This window comes from Octopus bimaculoides, chromosome 24 (genome assembly GCF_046866305.1).
Source record: "Octopus bimaculoides isolate indiv1 chromosome 24, ASM4686630v1, whole genome shotgun sequence".
In the NCBI taxonomy this organism is placed as follows: domain Eukaryota; kingdom Metazoa; phylum Mollusca; class Cephalopoda; order Octopoda; family Octopodidae; genus Octopus; species Octopus bimaculoides.
The window spans coordinates 35,540,469-35,546,468 of record NC_142951.1 but is presented as its reverse complement, the minus strand read 5'-3'; the positions used below and the strand labels follow the sequence as shown (position 1 = coordinate 35,546,468).

The 6,000-nt window shown below is 35.5% G+C and overlaps 1 protein-coding gene across 2 annotated transcripts in view; it reads left to right on the top strand.

The window, feature by feature from the left end:
- LOC106867932 (uncharacterized) overlaps nucleotides 1-6,000 on the top strand; it is a 62,353-nt gene that overhangs the window by 49,284 nt on the left and 7,069 nt on the right. For both annotated transcript variants that reach the window (XM_089341432.1, XM_089341431.1), the window contains one exon: nucleotides 233-672. The gene's annotated coding sequence lies outside the window, so the exon portion shown is untranslated. The remainder of the gene's footprint in view (nucleotides 1-232; nucleotides 673-6,000) is intronic.

Sequence of the window (6,000 nt, the reverse complement as noted above, 5' to 3'; positions counted from 1 at the left end):
AAAATCCTTTACTTTTGAAGCGCTTCCATTTTCCCTGCCCCCACCCCTTTTTACACCACCCAATGCTACCCGTAATGCCCCCACCCCCTTGTTTCTGTTATGCCTTTTCCCTCCTTTCTTTCCCGTTGTTTTCTTACCAAAAAGTCTTTCAGACAAAAGTCATGCGTTTGTTTTGTTTTGTTGTTTTTTTTGTTTTTTTTTCTCTTCATATTCCACTTGTGTCCGCCATTAGAGCGAGTTGGAGGCAGAGACGGAGGATTTGGTGAATCGGAACCGTTTGGAAGGAAGAGTAGATAGAAAGAGATAGGAAAGGAGAGAAAGAAGAGAAGAGAAAGAGAAGAGAAAGAAAAAGACAACGGGGAAAAGAAAGAAAGACAGGATAGAAGGAAAAAAGACAATAAAAAACACGAATAAAAAAAAGAAAAGAAAAGAATATTTTTAAAATGAAAAATATTAAAAAAAGAAACAAATAAATTTTTAAAGGAAACTTTAAAAGCAAAATTTCGTTAGAAATATTGGCAAAACTTAATGAAGAACTTGTTAATTAAGAATGATAGTAATAATGATGCTGATGGTGTTGAAATATAGATGCAAGATGGCCGTCTGACAGGGAAGAAAATCGAGAAGAAAGTTTAAAAGAAAAACAGAAGAAAACCCAAGAATTTCTTTCAAGTAAGAATTGTTTCAATTATATTTTCTTAAATAGAATTTCGTACAGTATTGTGTATTAATGTGTGTGTGTGTGTGTGTCTGTGCGTGTGTGTTGGTGTACTATGTATGTATATCTGTGTATGTACATAAATGCATATGTATGAATATAATTGTGTATATATGTGTATGAATGTGTATATGTGTATGAATGTGTATATATATATATATATATATATATATATATATATATATATATATATATATATATATATATATATATATATATGTGTGTGTGTGTGTGTGTGTGTGTGTGTGTGTGTGTGTGTATATATATACATATTATGTGAGTATGTCTGTATGTATGTATGTATGTATGTATGTATTTGTATACAAAAACAATTTAACATTACACTTTTCGTCAGAACAAGATATTTATAAATTTTTCAAGGAAACAATTGATAATGAATTTGAAGTTCCGTTGTAACCAGAAATATATACCAATTTACCATTTAATGACTGAAACAAGTAGAAAACAAAGTAAAACAAAAAAAGAATACTATAATTATGTATGTATATATATGTATATATATATATATATATATATATATATATATATAATATCCCAAAACGGAATATTAACGTATAAAATATTCGCCGCCGGATCCCTCGTCTGCCGGTCAACATTTTCTCCTCTCTTACTATTTCTCTTTTTTTTATATCCATTGAAGATTTATTCCAGGCGTTACCCATCATTGTCGGGTTTGCTCGAGCCCTAATTGCTCGCGCCAAATATTGCGGGTGCCGCCGATATACGAAGTTCGCAGTCTTATCGTTAAAGGCACGAAACCGAATATTAGTATTTTTGGTCGATAACTGATGAAGAATTTGGGTCCTTCTATGTCTGTTTTGTAGTATTTAACGGATTTTTCATTTATTGCGTGACTGAACGCCACTCATCTCGACTTTTGTTAATACACACACACACACACACACATATATATATATATGATATACATAGATGTACATATTATTCATTCGTTTATGATGCATCATAGGCATTCACGACAGGTCGGACACCCTAGCGTATACCAAACAACGTATGATCGACACAACGTGTGCTTTGGACACGTTGTGTCGATCATACGATTTTCTCTGTGTGCACAACCTGAATATTCAGTCGACCATAGGTGGTGACCACAGGTTAATGCAACCCTACCTGGTGCAAGTACCCGATTCTCTCAAGAATCCTTATCATTATTATTATTATTATTATTATTATTATTATTATCATTATTATTATTATTGTGTAAGATATTATATAGGATATAATAAATAGGCGCGGTTTCGAGCAATGCTATCGCTGGATTGTCTTCTTAAATATGAGCGGCTCGGGTGTGGCTTTTGAGTCCTGAAAGACACTTATACTGCTTCCTGAAATGATGGCAACCATGGCAGACTCTTGCAACAGGTTTTCAGAAAGTGTTTCACTCAGACTGATGCATGCATTCCGGACATCACGGAATTTTTCACTCAGAGTTTTTACAGCTGTAGCCAGCCGTACTCTATGACGTACGTTAGAGATGTGAAAATCAAGCGATATCTGATGCTTTTTAAAGCCAAGAAAGGCCTTGCGTCAAACCCGCTTCTAAACAACAAAACAACTAAGCAACACCATTGTATGCAAACAAAGTCGCAGACGCTACATCAGAGTTTTCCTTCTGCGAGAAAGAGAGAGAGACTCTAAACAAAATCTGGGGCCATGCCGCTCCCATTTGTCCGATGGACGGTGACTCTCACGAGTTCATTCCGCCCTTTAACGGGTTTTATTTTCCGTCTTATGAAAACCTCTCTCTTTGCCAAACAGGCTCGATAGGGCTGCCAGGTTTAGCTACTGACTAACTGACCGTCCGACCATGCAACAAGTTGTACTGGGGGACACACACATGCATATATATATATATATATATATATATATATATATATATATATATATATATATTAGCCATGCTCGCTCGACAGTGATGGTTGTGCGTATTATTATAAATAATAATAATAATAATAATAATAATAATAATAATAATAATAATAAATAAATAAATAAATAAATAAATAAATAAATAAAACAACGACATATAGAGGGTTGGGGAGGTAAAGGGAGGGGAGACGAACAATAACAGTAAAGACATTAATTGATAGATAATTGTTTCTAATTAAAGTACAACGCCTGAAATGTTGAGGATTAGTCGAATAAATCTACGCAAGTATTCCATTAGTACTTTATTTTATTGACCCCGTAGGGATGAAAGGTAATGTTCACAGCGGCGTGATTTGAACTCAGAATGTAAAGAGCCGGAATAAATACCAGAAAGTATTTCCTCCGACTCATTACCGGGTTCGCTGCCTTAGATACAGAATAATGATAAAGTAGGAAGATTAAATGAAATAACAAAAATATAAGCAAGAAAGTATCGCACCCACCTCAGGCAAGTGTCGTTGCTCAGTGTTGTCGGCCAAGCTACAGCCACAGAGAATAGGTTCATTTAACTGTGAGAAGTGACATTTACCGAGGTTTTATCAAATTTCTTTGGTATACCCTTCTCTCTACACTCACCTTCCACTTCAAACACCCAGTATCTGAGATCGTTCCCCTGTAGGGAGCGCTCTCCTTTCCTTTGGGAGTCTTCTCTCTCTCTCTTTCTCCCTCTGGTGAAGATGATGCAGCTGCTCTCAACCATCGCAAAACAATAGCAAGGTGTGCTCCAACTAGAGGATGATAGTCCCTCTTTTACTTTAGAAAATTACTATTTTTAAATCTCACAACGAGAGATATTCAGTACTTTGGAGTAAAGATTCTTGCTAACATAACAGATATTGTTTTGAGCTGAGTGGGGGGTGCTAGATGCCCATGTTCGAAAATATAAGGACACAGATCGTGTCGTATAGCCAACTGGAGACGATGTCTCCCGGGGCTAAATTACAGCAACATTCGTCCTAAACCAGGACTGCCATGTTATGTTGGCAAACAGTCTTTACCCTCTTTTACTTCCTGGCCGTTTGATCTTCACATTGACTATTTGGCGGGTTTTTCGGCAATCTTTGGACTTACGATCCGTTGTCTTCTTGCAACAAAAAAGTTTCTAGGGTTTGTTGGTGTTGTTCCTGTCCCCTTTTCCACCTTCTTCACTAGTTTCTGTGGGCAGAAGAAAGCTCACCAGTGGTTTATAACTGCCACATTTCCAAAAACTAGCTTTCTACCGTTCACCATCCGGTTTTCCTTTTGCAGGGTCCATACAGATTCCACCCGATTGTACAGTGTTTCTTCTTAACTTTCCTACCCCCCCCCCATTCCCCATACCCTGTCACAAAACGACGATTCAACTCATATTTTTGTTTCTTTTCTTTTTCTTTTTTTTTTTTTGATTCTCTGTGAATGTTTCTAACAATTTTTTTCTTTACCACAAGCGATATTTACAAAACGTAAAATATAAATATATTCAAGGATAAATCTTATATCAAAAATTTTCGGAGATTATTGTAAGGGATTTCGCAGTTACAAGTCAAGCAAATTATCCGGAATGTCTCCTTACGGATTCGTGCGGCCCCTATGTTATATTATCAAACGGGGCTCTGGCTCCACTCATATTAAACGAGGATCCGTCTCCAGTTATATTAGACAAATGACTGTCCCTATCTTCCTGTTATATTAAATTAAGTAACTTTAGTAGAAGCCCTTTCATTGGTTGCTCAGTAAGATTGTCATTACTGTAGTTTAATCCAACCAAATCTTCTTGCTTTAATCCGATTAGCTCCATATTAATCCCTCTGTAAAACAAGCAGTAACTTACAACTCAGCCCCGAGACTATTGTTGTCGGTCCTCTTAGGATCATTGCTTTATTCCGTATCCACACCGGTTGTTGTTGTTGTCGTTATTATTATTATTATTATTACTAGTGTTGTTGTTGTTATCGTCAATATTAATAATATTACCACTAATATCGTCATCATCATCATCGGGGCTTAGCTATTTTCGTTTACCTCAGCAAATAATACATAGAGCTGTGCTTCAGGTGTTTATGTGTGAGTTTTACGAATGCGAGTGTGTTGGGTATGAAGAGACATATATATAAGTATATATGTATGACTGTACCCACACACACACACACACACACACACACACACACACGTGGCTGCGTGTGGGAAAGTTGCTTTTTCTGTCACTCTCCACGAGAACTTAATGACTAAGGCACGTGCCAGTGCGTTTACAAGATTCTGACTAATGGCCGTCGGAGTCAACGACTACTGACCTAAACATACAGACATATATACACATATACATGTGTATATAATAACAATATAATATGTGTATATATATATATATATATATATATATATATATATATATATATATATATACATACATACATACATACATATGTACACATACAATCGTGTGTGTATATATACATATATATATATATATCCATATACATATATGTATATGTGTATATATGATGATTTCTCCGTTTTCACAAATGATTGACGACTCCTTGTACTTCTTCGGTGTCAATGACATTTCTGCCTTTCTATCCATGACCTCTCGGATGACAATCCAGTTCCGTTGCAGACCTGCACGGTTTGAAAAACAGGAGACAGACGTAAGTTCTGTCTGTGCACGTTGCCACTCTTCTATCGCCCAAGGACTTTCAGAAGACGAAATGACAAATGGGATACACGATAAAGAGGCACATTGGATTATAATGATAAACAACACGACTAGCACTGTCTAAGTATCCAAATTTATTTAATTTGCTTTTCGGGAAGGACTGCTCCAACGAAGTCGCGTATTGTCCTTGCCTTCGAAACGCGGAGTAGATGAGACAGAGACAACTGGAGAAGGCAAATATTCTGTATGTTGCATGTCTCGTTTCTCTGTTTGTTTTTTTCGTTGTTCGAAAAAAAGTTCGTTTTCTGTCTTCGTCTTCATGTTTTCGTTTCTCATTGGGCTTAAAATTTTTTGTGATGTCCTGTACCTATATATGAATGTATGTATACATATACATGTAGGTATGTATATATATGTATGGATATATGCATATATTTATATATTATTTATGTTATTATATATATATATATATATATATATATATATATATATATATATATATACATACATACATACATACATACATACATACATACATACATACATACAAGAGGGATGACCACTAAGTGGACATTCATTATGCTAGAAGAAGACCACTAAGAAAAGATTGTTCTCAAGAAAAATTCACCAAACGCCAGAACGTAGGCGAGTAAGACAAATGAAAAGATACAAAATATAACGATTA